Raw genomic sequence first — 17,370 nt, 5'->3', positions numbered from 1 at the left:
GAATTTAGTAATTATCTATATTTTAGTGGGTATGTTAGGTAGGTTTCCCAGAAAACACATTCTGACATAGAGTTTTGCTTGAAGGAAGTTTATTGGGGAGTGCATTCACAATCAACACTTGTCTGGATATAAAAGAAACAGAATTGGGCAGAGAGAAGAACTGGGAACTGATGGAGGCTGGAGGCCCACAGAGGCCTTGGCTGATCCCACCAGGAGCCCTGGAGCTGGGATGGTCCTGCAGAGTTCGCTGAATTGAAGCATGAGAGCTAGGCCCTTACACCCTGGGTTTCCAAACAGTCATCTAAACGGGCTGCCCCTGCAGTAGGGGAGTGCATGCCCTCGGGCAAGAGAGCTTCCTCCTCTAAGGCCAAGGAACGACTTGGCTGTAACCATCAGCAACACTCATGGCAGCCATTGTGGAGGACAAGTGCCTGGCTCTTGCAGAAGCTTCTGGGTGGTACAGTGCAGAGGGAGTAAGTTGATCAGATCATTTAGGGACTAAAAGGCAGTGAGGAAATGCTGTGAACACAGGCCACCTGAGGGGTGAAGGCCTCTTCGTGCCTTTGCACAAATCTTCCTCTCTTGGTAAAATGAGTGTCCCTGACCAACTTGCCCCACCTCCACTCCATTCTTCACCTTTGAATTCCTATTGATTCTTCATAACCCAACACATGTGACTTGGGGTGAGGCCTTCTCGGGGCTCCCTCTGCTCCCAGAGCTCCCACTGAGCAAGACTCTCCACTGTGCTTTGCCCTCCTGCTTGGTTTATGTGTCTACTGAATCCTCTGAGCTGGGCACTTAGGGGGGCTGAGCCCATATTTTATTCATCTTTGTACCTTGGAAAGGCCTACCAGCTTCAGCTGGGAACTCAGTGAATGTTTATTGAAGGGTCATTTTTGGCCTGTACTGTGAGGTTAGGCTTCAGTGCTGCTGCCTCGAGCCCTCTCTTTTATTTATTCATTTGTCCATTCATTCATTCATTTGTTTTAAAAAATAATTAACACTCACTGCTCAAACCAAAAACTAGAGTATTACAAATCACTGACACTTTCTTGTGTGTTCCACCCCTACCCCAAAGTGAACACTACCTTGCATTTTATGTATAACTTTTTTTGTTTTAAATAGTTCTATCACATGTGGCCAAGACAGTAATGCTCAGCCATTTTTCCAGGTGTTCTCCAACATTTTCCAGCCCCACTTACAGTGTAGATGGGATCATGCGACTAGTCCTAGCTGATGAAATGTGAGCATAAGTGACATTTGTCTCTTTAGAGCTGAGGCCAGGTGAAATTCTCCAGCCTTTCTATCCTTCACAGTTGTGGCAAAGGTGAGGTCTCATGTCCCAGATGGTGCAATGGTGCCACTCCAACATGGTGGAGCCTCCATCAGCCTGGATGCCTGAGTGAATGCGTGGAGCAGAGTGCCCCACCAACTTCTATGGGATATGTATATAAGAAAAAAGTAACCATTTATGTGTGAAGTCACTGAAATGTAGAGGTTATTTGATACTGAAGCATAACCTAACCTAATATTTATCCATATAGTTGTGGGTGGTTGTGGTTTGTGGAAGTCAATGTCTCCCAGTGAGGTATACCTCTGGGTATTCACACTGTTTTGTAGTTGCCTCCCCTTGAACATTTCTGGCTTGTGACTCTTTTAGCCAATAGAATGGGACAGAAGTAACCCTGTGCCCATTCCAGACCTAAGCCTTAAAAAGGTATAGTAACTTCTACTGCTTTTGTATTCTTAGGGACCTTAAGCCACCATGTAAGAAGTTTGATTACTCTGAGACCATCATGCTGTGAGAAGTCTTGTGGAGAGGTCACACGCAGGATAACCAAGGCCCACTAGCTAAGAGTTCCAGCAGATCTCCCAGCAAACAGTCAGCATCAACTTGCCAGCCATAGGAGGACCATTTTGAGAGTTGATCCCCCAGCTCCAGTTGAACCTCCCCAGGTGGAGCCACATGAAGTAGAGACAAGCCATCCCCAGTAAACCCCGACTGAATTATAGAATGTGAGCAAACAAATGATCGTGGTTGCCACTGTGTTTTAACATGATTTTTTTAGGCAGCAATGCGTAACTTAAACATGATTCAATCGTTTTCCGGTTTCTATTTTATTTACTTATTTATTTTGAGACAGGGCCTCAATCTGCCGCCCAGGCTGGAGTACAGTAGTGTGATCATGGCTCACTGCAGCCTTGACCTCCCAGCCTCAAGCAATCCTCCTACCTCAGCTCCCAAGTAGCTGGAACCACATGTGCACACCACGAAGCCTTGCTAATTTTTTTTTTTTTAAATAGGGGTGGTGTCTCCCTATGTTACCCAGGCAGTCTCAAACACCTGGGCTCAAACTTCAGCCTCAACCTCCCAAAGTCTTGGGATTACAGGCATGAGCCACCATGCCCGGCCCATTTTCAGTTTTTTAAATATCCAATTATTCCTTCTCCTATCAATGGGTTTGGGTTATCGCCAATTTTTGTTATTATACATAGGGCTACTATAAGTATTTTTATCCATGTTTCTAGGGCACATGTGCAAAAGTTTCTGGCTATACACCTAGGAGTTGAGTTGCCCCATAATCACTCTGTCAGGAGAAGCATGATTGAAGAAGTAGCCACACCAGGTATCTGGGCCTCACTATCTGTGTCTTTTAGGATTATTGGAACAAGTCTAAAGCCCTGAACACATATTGGGGATTATCATTGCTTGCATTTTTGTGTAGAAACAAAAAGTAATCCAAAGGAATGAAGCCCTAATGGAGGAATTTCAATGATTGTGACACCTGAGAATAGACATTTGGCAGCAAAGGGAGCTGCTCACAGATTCTGAATTCAGTCCTGTGAGCTGCCTTCAAAGCTCCCAAGACACCCCCTCCAGGTCCCTTAGCTCACAACAGCCTTCTGGATGATCCCAAAATAATAGGAATTGGGCACTTTGATTTTTTTTTCTTCCCTAACATATTTTTTAAACCCCTCCCAAGAAAAAGCCTCAGCATAGGCTGAGGGGCTTGGGTTCGGGGACTCTGATTGCACAGCAGTGTGGAATCTCAGTGACATCGGGTTTCAGATCCATTCTCTCACTCCTCACCATCCACATGCTCCTCCCTCCCCCAACCAGGGCAGGGGTATTAGACGCTTATACAGACAGAGAAATGGAGACCCTAGGAAGTGCTGGCTTCGGCTAAGGGGACACAGACCAGGGTCAGGGCAGATCTGGGGCTCTGGCTGTGGCCGCAGCCCTTCTGCTCCCCCTCCCATCAGCTGCTTGTCCTTGCCTTTGCTTCCCTAGGGTGGCTCTAAGTGTCATCTGTAATTGTAATGCCATCGGGGCCACTGTGGAATGCGACAGCTGCAACCCCCAAGCCCCAAATGCTAGTGGCCACACTAGAGCCAAGTTCAGAGCCAGGGAGGAGATGTCACTCCCTCTTCCCTATCCTCAGTGGTTTCTAACGACCCTGTATCTGCTGGGAGCAATCATTGCTGATGTCTCCTCCTACGCCCATCCTAGCAGCTTAGGACTGGACTTATGAAGAAAAGTCAGGGTGTGTGATAGGACGACACTAGCTCCTGTAATAAATAAACTCTCACATTTCAGTGACAAGCCAAATACAAGTTTATTTCTCACTCACAGATGAATCCAATAGAGGTGTTCTGGTGGGCAGGTGGCTGCCCTCCGTGTGGTGATTCAGGCTCTTAGGTTCTTTCCACCATGTGGCTCCACCATTCCCTGGGGCCTCATGATCTCTGACTGCAGCTGGAGGTAGGGGAAAGTGCCAAAGAAGCCACGTGCATTTCTTCACACCAGGCTCAGAAGGGACCGGCATCATCTCCCACCCACGTTCCATTGGTGAGAACTTGGATGCACCCCTGGATGCACAGGTCAATGTAGTCCCCAGAGGGCCGCACAGATTTGTGATGACCCACTAGCCATCTCCATCAAAGCTGGGAGCACGGCAGACAGGACTCCTTCCTCTCCCCCATCTTCCGGTAAGAGGGTCTTTTCCTACTGAGTCTCTGGATGCGGCCACAAGAATAAGAAGAATGCCACCTGTGCAGAGCATGAACTTAGACCTCAATATCTTCATGTCTAAAACGGGTGCTTTCATAGCTATAATCTTACCATTCTCTGGAGAGATTGAGAAAAATGAGGTAGGCATGATCCTCTTCAGTTCCCAAAGGAGGAAACCAGGCCACAAAGAGACAGTGAGACTAGCCTAAAGTTACACAGCAGGACCCAATTTCCTCCTTCTGGTACACAGCTTTTCCTTTTTCTTTCTAAACTAGCCAACATCAAAGTCTGGGGCCACACACTGCCTCACTCCTGTAATCCCAGCACTTTGAGAGGCCGAGGCACGGGGATCACTTGAGCCCAGGAGTTAGAGACCAGCCTGGGCAACATGGTGAAAACCCGTCTCTACAAAAAAATACAAACATTAGCCAGGTGTGGTGGTACACGCCTGTGGTCCCAGCTACTGGGGAGGCTAAGGTAGGAGCCCAGGAGGTCGAAACTGCAGTGAGCCAAGATTGTGCCACTGCACTCCAGTCTGGGCAGCAGAGTGAGACCCTGTCTCAAAAAAAAAGGAGAGACACAGGAAACAGTGGCAATGGCTGCCTCTGGAGAGAGGAGCAGGTCCATTGTGTTACCCCCTCCAGGGCACCATTAGGAAGCCTGGGTGGACAGCACCCACCAGTGGAGTTGTGCTGTGCACAGCCTGTCTGTCTTGGGGTGTAAAGTAGGCTTATTCTTCTTAATATATATTTTTAAATCGTTAATACCATCTTAGATAATAATTAACACAATTAAAATACATATTCCAAGTGCCAGCCCTATCTCAACCCACTGAATTAAAATTGGATAAGGGTCTGCCGGCTGCACAAGTGTACAGATATTTTGAAAAAATCTCCCCAGGTAATTGAAAGCTCCCCACCCTCCATCCTCAAGGCTTGGGAAGCCTGATTTAGTCTCTCCTTGCACAGGCCCCTCTATCTCACTTCTAGAAGTCTCAACGGACCCTTTAACCCCTGGGAGACTGAGTGAACTAGGAATAGATTCTGCCACTGAACAGGGAGGAGGGAAGGAAGGAGTGAGCCAGGGTTTGGGGTAGAAAAGCTCATGGCTGAGTGAGCAGGAGGCCAGTTTTGCCTCCTGGGCAGTCGGGGCCTCCCACTTCCCTGCAGCCCTGAAACACCCTCCCCACACCCGTGCATCGCCTCGCATCAGCAACTCTGGCCGGCAGAGCTCCCGCTGGCCTTGCCCGGGCTTGTCTTTTGTTGCATTGTTGCATCATCATGCGGCCTTGCAGGGTGCCAGAAGAGTGAGCCACCCACTCACCACTGGAAGAAAACAGCTAATTATATCACCAAGAGACCCAGGGCATATGGTCACTCTCAGCTGGCCCAGCCTGTTTCTACTTGCTTTGCATGCTTGTTCTGGATTTTTCAAAATAATAATAACTACCAACCAGGAAAAAAAAAAATCACCCCTGACTGTGGAGCGTGCTGCTGAAGTAGGAGCTTTAGTCTGCCTGCTGCTCTAGGAGAGACCTACACAGCCCCCTGAGCTCAGAAAACAAAAAGCCAGACTCCCAGACTAGGGTTCAATAGACAAGTGGCTCTGAGAACAGGATACACTGGAATCAGCAGAATCCAAAAGACAAGCATTGCTTTGACAGCATCACAGTAATTTATTTTTTCCAAAATCTTTAAAATTATATTTGTAGTTTAGTCAAAAGTGCAGAGCGTTTTGTTTGTCCATAGTTTCCTGTATTTATTTTTTCAGTAGATAATACATTCACATGGTCCACAGTCAAAAGATGCAAAAGGCTATTCAGTGAAAACTCTCCCTCCTACCCCTACCCTCCAGCTACCCATTTTCTTCCCAGAGGCTGTGGCTGGTGGCTTGTGTCCCCTTCCCAGAGATAGTCTAAGAACATCCAGGTCCTTCAGCTGAAACCTTGGGCACAGATGGGTTGCAGAATCTAGAACTTTTCCCATTTTAGACAGGTAATAAAGTGCATACAGCCTGTATTCCACAACACCAGCGGGCTCCGCCCAGGGTGAGCAGTCATCCCAGTTTGCCCCAGACTGTTCCAGTTCCATGTCCAGGGAACCCCTTCAATCCCAGGCAAACCAAGACAGTAGGTCCCGCTAGCTGTGGGCTGTAATGTATTCACACTAACAGGGACAATTAAAAACTGCAAATGGCTTCACATCCTTTTAGCTCTGGTTTTGCTACCAAATAAATTTGCCACAAACCAAAGAAAAAGTTTTGGTTTCCAGAGCCTTTTGGATTTGGGAATTGTGGATGAGGGGCTGGGGACCTATACACAATATACATATATATTTTTAATCTGCTTGAATGGAAACACAGTGTTGGGCACATTGTTTTTGCACTCAATTTGTCTTAGTGGCTTTCCACATCAGTACATAGAAATCCTGCCCTTTCCTTTTTACTGCTGCGTTGGACTTCAACACACGGGTGAACATTTAGGATGTCTCTAGTTTTCTGTTATTACAGACATACATAGTTTTACATGCAGCTAACAACATGGGGAGGGGGCAGAGGAGGAATGGAATCATTCTTTTTTTTTTTTATTGGAGATGGAGTCTCACTCTGTTGCTCAGGCTGGAGTGTAGTGGTGGGAACTTGGCTCACTGCAGCCGCCACCTCCCAGGCTCAAGCAATTCTCCTGCCTCAGCCTCCCGAGTAGCTGGGATTACAGGTGTCTGCTACCACACCCAGCTAAAGTTTCTATATTTTTAGTAGAAATGGAGTTTCACCATGTTGGACAGGCTGGTCTCGAACTCCTGACCTCAGGTGATCCACCCGCCTCAGCCTCCCAAAGTGCTGGGATTACAGGCGTGAGCCACTGTACCCAGCCAGGGATCTTCATTCCTAATGTTTGTTTATGACTGAAAGTTTATGTCCAAGCCTGCTCAGAAGTTGCGGGGCAGAAACAAGACCTACTGAGGTCTCCCAGACCAGCTGCCCCGCCCATTCACCTACATCACGAAGAGTCACTCCCATTCAGAATGATTTTTCCAAACAAGAAGACAACTTACATTCAGACCTACTGTATTAGTCGGGGTTCTCCAGAGAAACAGAACCAATACAAGAATATATTCAGATAGATATAGACATAGATAGATAGATGATGATAGATAGATAGATAGATAGATTCCTCAATTTTATGATAAAGTAAAAAAATCATAAGCTGAACCATCATAAGTCAGACACTATCTATATATCTACATACAGGCTCACGTGGGCAAAAAATACCACCCAGGGTGGGTCTCTGGTGACCAGGTCCAGTTAATGAAAGGGGCTAGATTTCAGCTGATGGGGCCATGGAAATCTGAATTGGGAGCCCCCTTCCTAAAACCAAGAGAAGATCCATCCATGTGTGGTGGGGCTGAAGTTTATGCAATGATAGAGGCCTTCTTCACGATAAAGAAGGCAATTATAATACTAGGCACCCCTATGCAAATGAGAGTCCTAGAAGCCTCCTTTCATCGGTTTCACCATCAACCCACCTCTGTGTGTGGCTGAATAAAGATCAGGGAAGTAGCGGTCTCTGGGGGGCAGGTGTGACACCTGGGGGGCCACAGTTCTAAAACTTGAAGGACCAGAATAACCTGGGTTGAAGGAGGACACAGGAGAGGCAAGATAGAGAGAGAATGGGGCCATCCTGCAGTGCCCACCACAACCATCTATGCATCCTGGACCCCAGGCTGGCACTATACAGGGTGCTGTGTGATTCCTCACCCTCATTCTCTGCCTCCACCAAGAGTAATAGGCTGGGCGCGGTGGCTCACGCCTGTAATCCCACCACTTTGGGAGGCCGAGGCAGGCAGATCACTTGAGGTCAGGAGTCCAAGACCAGTCTGGCCAACAAGGCGAAACCCTGTCTCTACTAAAAATACAAAAACTAGCTGGGCGTAGCGGTGGGCACCTGTAATCCCAGCTACTCGGGAGGCTGAGACAGGACAATCGCTTGGACTCCAGAGGCAGAGGTTGCAGTGAGCTGGGATCGTGCCACTACACTCCAGTCTGGGCGACAGAGCAAGACTCTGCATCAAAAAAAAAAAAGAAAAGAAAGAGTAGTAATAAAAATGAAAGTAGTTCACACTTACAGAGGCCCGGTTCTAAGTAATTGATCCATAGTTACTTGGTTAATTTTCACCATTACTCATTTCAGGAATGAGGCACCATTACTTTTATCCCCATTTTACAGATTAGGAAACTGAGGTAGAGATAGAGATGAAACCACTTCTCAAGCCAGACAGAAACAGAGCAAGGATTTGAACCCAGACAGGCTGGCTCCAGAGGCAAAGCTCTTAACCACTAATGACAATAACCACTGACACTCAGGTTGTGATTATCTTATACCAGTTGCTCTTCTGAGTGTTCACATGTATCAGCTCAACTAATCCTTACAGGTACTGTTATTACCCCCATTTTACAGATGAGGCAACTAAAACACAGAAAGGTCAAGCCATTTGCCCAGGCCACACAGGTACAGAAGAAGGATTTGAAACCAGGCAGTCTAGTTCCAGAGTCCACGTCCTTCTGCACTGAACTGTACCTCTGTGCCATGACTAGAGCTAAGAGCAACAATGACTATGGCTTCCAGCCTCCACATCACATGTGGTGTCAACACTGGAGAATTTAATAAGCACTCAATAAATAATCAATGAATCCTCCTCTGAAACAACCCTTTTCATGATATTTAAAAAATCATATTCCAAGTTTATTGAAGAAAATCTGAAAACTATAGAAAGGCTCCAAGAAGAAATGCAAGTCACCCTTGATACAGCAGGGATAAGCACGGCTAATGTTTTGGTGTCTTTCCAGCTATTGTTACAAAATAGGGATCCTACTCTATGTTCTGTTTTTTCTTCACTTATCAACAGATCACAAACATTTTCCCATGCCATGACATTTTTTTCCCTCAGCTTCCACAGAGGAGTGCTCTGTGATTGCCTACAAACCAGAATGTCCCCCACAAATAGCCCCCTCCTCAGGCACAGACCCCTACTCCCCAAAATATGCCCATCCTATACGCTCAGCCCTTTTTTACTTCCTGTCATCTCTGGAAAGCTCGTGTAATCCTTCTGCCTTCCTTCTTAGACTCAGGGTCTCCTCCACTCCTGCCAAGGACATGTCCCATCCTTCTAAACACCCTCTACCTCTTCTATCATGTTTCCCCCTCACTAAATCACTGACCCTTCTCACACCCTCCCTCACCCAGGCTCAGAACTATTCTATCCTGTGCCCCATTCCCACAGGTCTTGCTAGAGACAATCTAATTCCATCAGCAAGCTGGCATTAGGCAATGTCTGTTGCAATGCACGGAGTGACACGCAAGACAATGCCAGTGAAGGTGCTGGAGGCTGCAGCGTGGGAGGCCTTCCCAGGGACACAGGTGCACTTTGAACATGGGTCTTTGAGGTACGAAGCCTTAATCTAAAAGGAGACTCTCCTGGTATCATTTCAGGCTACCAGGCAGGGCTTGCAAGTGCTATTTTGGTGCAGGGAGCTCTTTTGATGTACCTTAAACCCCAACAGGGAGGCGGAGGCCTAATCCACCCCTAGGGTGGGGCAGCCTTGGCGCCTTGCCCCATTAGGAGGGAATGAAAGGCTTTTGAAGGTGGTAGCTCAAGACGGGTGGCTTCTTGATTCCAACCACGGTGTCTCAGCCAGGATGGGGAATAAAGGGGGTTGTGCAGACAGCTGACAAGAAAGGAGGAATCTGGGTAGGGGAAGCAGGGGGTTGGGACTCCTCCCAGACCTGATCTGTCTGACCTGGACTTCTCCGGCATCGCTGTCATAACAGCACCCATGCTCACATGTTTTTGTGAGGATCAGATGAGATAAGTTCAGTAAAAGTGCTTTGCCAAGGGTAAAACCCCAAAGTCAGGTGTGGTTAGGCCTCTCTGCTTCTTTCCTTTTTTTGGAAGGTGTTGACAGCTCCTCATTGTTCTTAAGGCGTTTCCTCCCTGAAACACTTTTCACCCTCTAGACAGGAGGTGGGGGACTTGGTGCTCAGTGAGGCACACCTGGGTTCCCTTAGCTCTGGGCCACTGCAGCTCCCGTCTCTATTCCCCCACAGCAGCTTTTGTGTTTTTTGAGACACAAAAACAGGTTTTGTGTTTTTTGAGACAGAGTCCTGTTCTGTGGCCCAGGCTGGAGTGCAATGGTGCGATCTCGGCTCACTGCAACCTCCCCCTCCCAGGTTCAAGCGATTCTCCTGCCTCACCCCCCGAGTAGATGGGATTCCAGGCATGCACCACCATGCCCAGCTAATTTTTGTATTTTTGGTAGAGATGGGGTTTTACTATGTTGGCCAGGCTGGTCTCAAAGTCCTGACCTCAGGTGATCCACCCGCCTCAGCCTCCCAAAGTGCTGGGATTACAGGCATGAGCCACTGCGCCCGGCAGCAGCTCAGGTTTTATAACTGCTGTTTACTGGGGTCCCAGGCATAATTCATCTAAACAGTGCATAGGGTGACTAACTGTTCAGGATAGCGCAGAATTGAGGGGCTTCCAAGGACACAGGACTTTCAATGCTAAAACCAAGGCAGTCCTGGGCACACAGGGACGGTTGGTCATTCTAGGTGTACGTAGGGGTGTGTAGGTCAGATGTGGCTGTGATTTTGTTTGGCGTGGTACATATAAGTAGTGTGTGCTGAGGTGTGGTTACACATGTGATTATTCATGTTTGGCATAGAGGGTTTAGTGTGGATCTGGTGGCACATTTGGATTTGTGTGCTGGGTTTACGTTGCTATGTATGTGTCCATGTTGTTTGTAAGATGCATGCATGCGTTAGGGCTTGTATATATAGTGTGTTGGATTTAGCGTATATGGGTAACCTTCGTACGCATGCCATTTGTGTGCGATGAATGTGTTTTTTCAGTAGTGGTGTAAATGTATGTTTTGTATTTGGTGTAGCGTGGAATGTACATGTCGTTCGTGTGAGGAGGGAATAATGCCCGTGGTGTATATGTGTCTGGTGTGAAACTTGGTATGTGGGTGCTAGTGACTCGTGTAGTCTCTAGCCTAAATGCAGGCGTTTGTAGTGTGTGCATGTATAAGCACTAATGTGTGTATTGTGCGTGCTGTGTTTGGTGTGTCAAGGGACATATTCGTGTCATTGGTGAGCAGAGTTGAGTGTTGTGTATATATTGTGAGTTGTGTTTGGTGTGGAGGCTGAGATGTGTGTGTCATTTGCGTGCAGATGCGTTTGTGCGACGCTTTGCGCATGCTGTGTGTGCCGCCAGCAAGATGTCGGGGTGTGCGGTGGTGCGTGGCCTTTGTTGGGCTCAGAGAGACTTGTGTCATTTGCGTGTTGTGTGTGGAGGTGAGTGCTAGTGTATCTGTGCCGGGCGTGAGGTGTCCGAGTCTGCACGCTACGCACGTGTGTGGGTTGCGCAGCGAGACGCTGAGGGCGGAGGCGCGGCTGGGGCCCAGAAGGTGTGACCTCAGGCGGTGTGACCTGGAGGGAGTCCAGCGCCGGAGCTAGCGCGCCGCGGGAGGCGGGGCATTCTGGGAAGCGGCCACGCCCACCGAGGGGGAGGCGGGGGCCCGGGGACCCCGCCGCGGCCTCGCTAAGGTCGCTGCCTGCCTCCTGACCTCCAGCGGCTGTTTACCTCTTACTACTTAATAGTGACTCCTAACCAAGCAGGGAACTATTGGGAATAAAAATGAAGACATGAGGCCGGGCGCGGTGGCTCACGCCTGTAATCCCAGCACTATAGGAGGCCGAGGCGGGTAAGTCATGAGGTCAGGAGTTCGAGACCAGCCTGGCCAACATGGTGAAACCTCGTCTCTACTAAAAATACAAAAAAGTAGCTGGGTGTAGTGGCGGGCGCCTGTAATCCCAGCTACTCGGGAGGCTGAGGCAGGAAAATCGCTTGAACCTGGGAGGCAGAGGTTGCAGTGAGCTGAGATCGCGCCATTGCGCTCCAGCTGGGCAACAAGAATGAAACTCAGTCTAAAAAAAAAAGATTGTGGCTCCTGTCGTCGGTGTATTTCCTCGTTTCATCCTCCCAGCCCACCTAGATGGGAGTCGTTATCCCCCCCGCACCGCTGAGTTCCCCGGGGGTCCCGGAAGTGAGGGAGCCCGCCCCACCAGGGTCTCGAACACCCCGCTGGTTGCCCGCGAATTGACAGGAGAAAAACACCGCGGGGAAACCGAGCTCCCTGGATAGCGGGACCCTGAGGGTCCCCCCAAAACCTGTCAAAAGGTGCTCGCAGAAATCTTTCCCCAGAGACCTTTCTGAATTTCTCACCAAGGCTGGAAGAATGAGGGTGTTAGGTAAGCTTGTAAGGTATAATATGATGCTTCCAAGAGGTATGTAGTTGAGTTAGGACAGTAAAGTAGTGAATTGTCCAAAATTAATACTTTTTTTGGATTGAGGGATTAACATCGCTTTTAAAACTCCAAATGCTCATACTTCGGATTTGCTTCTGGTAGGATCTACCTCCTCCTCCACCTCTACCTTCTTCCTTCCATCCTTCCTCCTTCTGACATATTTTCATGTGTATTTGATCTATTAGGTTGAACCGTATGAAATTGCCCTTTATGTAGATCAAAGCTGATCAAATACTTGAAATTTCATTTGTCCAACCTAATGCATATTGAAAGCTCTTTTTAGATACATGAGCACTCACCTCCACACACAACACACAAATGACACTCATCTCTCCACGCCCAACAAAGCCCACACACCACTGCACACCCCATCACATCTTGCTGGCCGCACACGGAGCATGCGTAAAACATGGCACAAACGCATCTGCATGCAAATGAAACATGCAGGGGAATTGTTTGTGTTTGAAGAGAGTTGCAAAAGTCCTGAGCATCACACTGATTGGAGCAGTTTGCACTTACTCACGGCTAGAGGGGTGGCATGTGGTGTGCTGGAGCCTGCTAGTACTGGCTCACCAGGCAATTGTTAAATATTTGGGAACTTTGCCCAGCCAGTTGTTAAACCACTGGTAGCTTGACATTGTCCATGAGGGAGTATTTACAGCATGGAAACTTGGGCTTCCCTCCCCATCCTCCTGGGAGCTGGTTTACCTGCACACTACTGGTTGTTTGGCTCATATGAGGCCACATTAAGGCTCAATGAAATCAGTTTCCTCAGAACCACATAAATCCCCAAGTACAAATTGAGAGTTGTGGGAAGAGTGGAAGGGATGCTGGGGAGGTGTCTTAATCGATTCAGGCTGCTATAACAAAGTACCATAGATTGAGTGACTTATAAGCAACAGAAATGTATTTCTCATAGTTCTGGGGACTGCAAGTCCAAGATGGGGGTGCCAGCATGGTTGGGTTCTGCCGAGGGCCCTCTTCTGGGTTGCAGTCTTGTTATATCCTCATGTGAAAGAAAGAGAGAGTCCAAGAGTTCCCTGGGATCCCTTTTATAAGGGCATTAATCCCATTCATGAGGGCTCCTTCCTCGTGACTTTATTACCTCCCAAAGGCCCAACCTCCCCACCTCCTTACACTATCACATTAGGGGTTAGGATTTCAACATATGAATGTTTGGGAGGACACAAATATTCAACCCATTACAGGAGGCAACCAACAAGTTCAGTGGTTGCAGGAGAAAACATTGGAAATTTGGGAATGAACTATGTCAGTTCATAACTGTAGCACTTTGGTTAATATTTATTAAACATATACCAGGCACAATTTGAAGCACTTTATATATGTTAGCTCATTTGATCACCACAATAACCTTATGAGGTGGATATCATTCATATCCCCATTTTACAAATGGAGAAACTGAGGCTCAGGTAACTTGGCCAAGGTTATACAGCTAGTAAGTAGTAGAGCTTGGCTTTGACCCCAAGCTATGTAACTCCAGGGTGCATGCTCTTGACTACTATGCTATGCTGCCTGTATTATATCTTTTAGGTTAGGCTGCAGAAACAACCCCAAAATCTGTGTCTTAAAATAATAAAGGTTTGTCCTTGTTCATATTACCTGTTAGCTGTGTGTCAGCTGTGGTTATGCTTGACCTGTCTTGTTCTGAGACCCAGGCTGAAGGAACAGCCCCTATCATGGTATTTCCCCAGAGAAAAGACCAATTCCAGTAGCAGGTGATGAATCTGAGGAGTCAAGTAATGTATGGCATACAGTATTTTTTTATCACATTCCATTGTTGAAAGCACATCACATGGCCGAGCTTGACTCAGTTGGGGCTGAGGAATAGATTCCTCCTCCTCCTCCCAGACACTGCAAGTCACATGGCAACCTGTTTGGTAGTGAATAATTGGGAACTGTTTCAGGATAGGTTCCCCAGAAGTAGACCCTGAGTCAAGGACTGTGGGCAAGTGATTTATTAAGGAAGTGTTCCTAGGAGAATCCATAAAAGGAGTTTGAAGAGCAGGACAGAGGAGAAGATGAAGCCAAGAAAGGCTATAATTTCAGGCAAAGTCCTGGGCTCAGCCTGCCTGGAGTTTAAATTATACCTCAGAGTTTATCTCAAGGCAAGGAAGCTGGGCTTTCATGTTTCCACAGCTGTCAAATTGGTTAAGTACTTAAGATGGGCTAAGTACTGCTCTAAGGGGACATAAGCAACTAGTTTCTGAACCTGGGTGAAGCAGTTCCAGTAGCCCTGGAGTAATCCTCCAAAAAGAGTCACAGGTGCATGGCTCTTAGAAACAAAATCACACAGAAACTGGGAGAGAGAATGGAAGCTGAGAGATCTGAAAAGATCTGGGCAGAGCACCAATAGTGCCTCTTTTTATACTGTCTTATTTTAGCATTAAAGGTAAGACATTATTTCTCCCATAGTTAATTGCATGTCTTTGATGCTAGGCAGAGGGGCCAGGGTGCACTCCCGTTGGAACGACAGGCAACAAAGAGTCATTACAAGTTTTTCAGTAACCCAGTATAGTATTTACTGGGCAGATGTGTCTAACACAAATCTTTCCAAAGTGAAGAAAGACACAAGCCCTACTGCTGTGCAATTCTGGCAGTAACCACCTGGAGTTAATGCAGACTCCACCGGTTAAGCGCGCAGTCCCCAGTAAGACTGCTCTACAAAGATGTCAGCTGCAAGATCAGGGGTCCTGAGGCCAATGACACTTCTCATGAACTGGCTACCAATTCAAGGGTCCCACAACCCCCTCAGCTTCCATAATTTGCTGAGATAATTCACAGAATTCACAAAAGTGCTACATTTACAATTGCAGTTTTATTATAAGGATACAATCAGGGCCAGCCAAATGAAGAGAAACATAGGGTGAGGTTGGGGAGCATCCCAAACATGGAGCTTCCATGCCCCCTCCCTGTGAAATCAGGACATGTTACTTTTCTTTTCTTTCTTTTTTTTTTTTTTTTTTGAGACGGAGTCTCACTCTCGCTCAGGCTGGAGTGCAGTGGTGCGATCTCGGCTCACTGCAACATCCGCCTCCTGGGTTCAAGTGATTCTCCTGCCTCAGCCTCCTGAGTAGCTGGGACTACAGGTTCGCGCCACCATGCCTGGCTAATTTTAGTATTTTTTAAGTAGAGACGGGGTTTCACCATCTTGGCCAGGCTGGTCTCAAACTCTTGACCTCAGGTGATCCACCCACCTCGGCCTCCCAAAGTGCTGGGATTACAGGCGTGAGCCACTGCACCTGGCCAACATGTTGCTTTTCTAGCACATTGTTGTGTTCGCTAACCAGGAGATTCACCCGAGCTTTGGGTATCCAGGGTTTTGAGGTTTCATTATGTATGCATAATTGATTAAATCATTGGTCATGAGATTGAACTCAATCTCCAGCCTACCTCCTTTCCCTGAAGGAGGTTGGGCTGATATCACATGGCTCAAATCTCCAACCCTGTAACCACATAGTTGGTCATTCTGGTGTGACCAGCTCTTACCGTGAGTCATCTCATTAGCATAAATCCAGATGTGGTCTGAGGGTCCCACCATTATTAACCAAGACATTTCTATTTCTTCAGAAATTCCAAGAGTTTAGAAGCTCCTTCCCGGGAAAACCAGACAAATTCTTTATTATAGAACATGTATCATCAGAATGAAGAATCATATTGAGCCCTGAGCAGAATCATTTTTCTAATTCCACAGGTAGACACACATATATGAGCAAATGCAGTACACCAAAGACAAAAAGAAAAATCTTACATGCCTCTGGGGAAATAAGATGATGACCTACAAAGGAACTCAAATATAGTAACAACAGACTTATCTTCAATATCAATAGAGGCTGGAAGATGATGGAATGATATCTTTTTTTGTTTTTTAGACAGAGTCTTGCTCTGTCACCCAGGCTGGAGTGCAGTGCTATGATCGCAGCTCGCTGCAACCTCCACCTCCTGGGTTCAAGTGATTCTCCTGCCTCAGCCTCCGAGTAGCTGGGATTACAGATGTGTGCCACCACGCCCGACTAATTTTTGTATTTTTAGTAGAGATGGGGTTTCACCATGTTGGCCAGGCTGGTCTTGAACTCCTGACCTCAGGTGACCCGCCCACCTTGTACTCCCAAAGTGCTGGGATTACAGGCATGAGCCACCGTGCCTGGGCTGGAATGATGTCTTAAAAAGATCTATAAGGTAGGTTGCTCTTTCTCCTTGGAAGGTAAAACATAAAATACCTATTGGATACTGTAGTAATATTTGTCTATCATTATAAAGGAAAGTTAATCTCATGTCATTGAAGTAATCCATTTAAAACCCAAAACATTATTTTAATAATTTCTGATGTAAATCATTCCAAAATATATCACCCCATGCTTAACTTCCTAACAGAAGACTCAGGTTCAACATTCTTTGCTGTTGAATAGTGAGAGTTTCAGGCGTTACCGAGGTCAGCTAGGCAGCTTGCACCTGCACTAAGTGTGTCTGCGCTCTGTGTGTCACACATCCTTTTTAGAGTTCTGTCTCCTCTCTGCAGCAGCAGCTTTATCAGCCTCTTAATCTTCTGCTACATTTTATATGCAGTTGTCTGCATGTGGGCCAGGGGCTTTCTCCACTCTCTCCATCCTCCTAACATCTGTAGCTCATTAGCTATAAGTGGCAGATTATATTTTCCAAAAACAAGCACTGCAATATCTCCCATCCAACATGCAACGTAATGTTAACACTCCACCCATCATTTATGCTCTCTCCTCTTAAATCGGGCATCTTCCAAGGCTGAGTCATAAAAGGTGATATGGTTTCCACCCAGTCCTCTAGGAATGCTTATTCTTGGAACCCAATTACCATGCCACAAGGAAGGGGAGAAACCACATGGAGAGACCATGTGTAGGTGTCTGGCGGACAGCCCCAGCCAGGGCCCCTTTCAGCCAGCACCAGTCCTCAAATGGGAGCAAGGGAGTGAGTGATTGAGGCTTCTGTGATTCCACCCTAG

This window comes from Pan paniscus, chromosome 5, assembly GCF_029289425.2.
Source record: "Pan paniscus chromosome 5, NHGRI_mPanPan1-v2.0_pri, whole genome shotgun sequence".
Taxonomy (NCBI): domain Eukaryota; kingdom Metazoa; phylum Chordata; class Mammalia; order Primates; family Hominidae; genus Pan; species Pan paniscus.
This window is presented reverse-complemented; position numbering follows the sequence as displayed.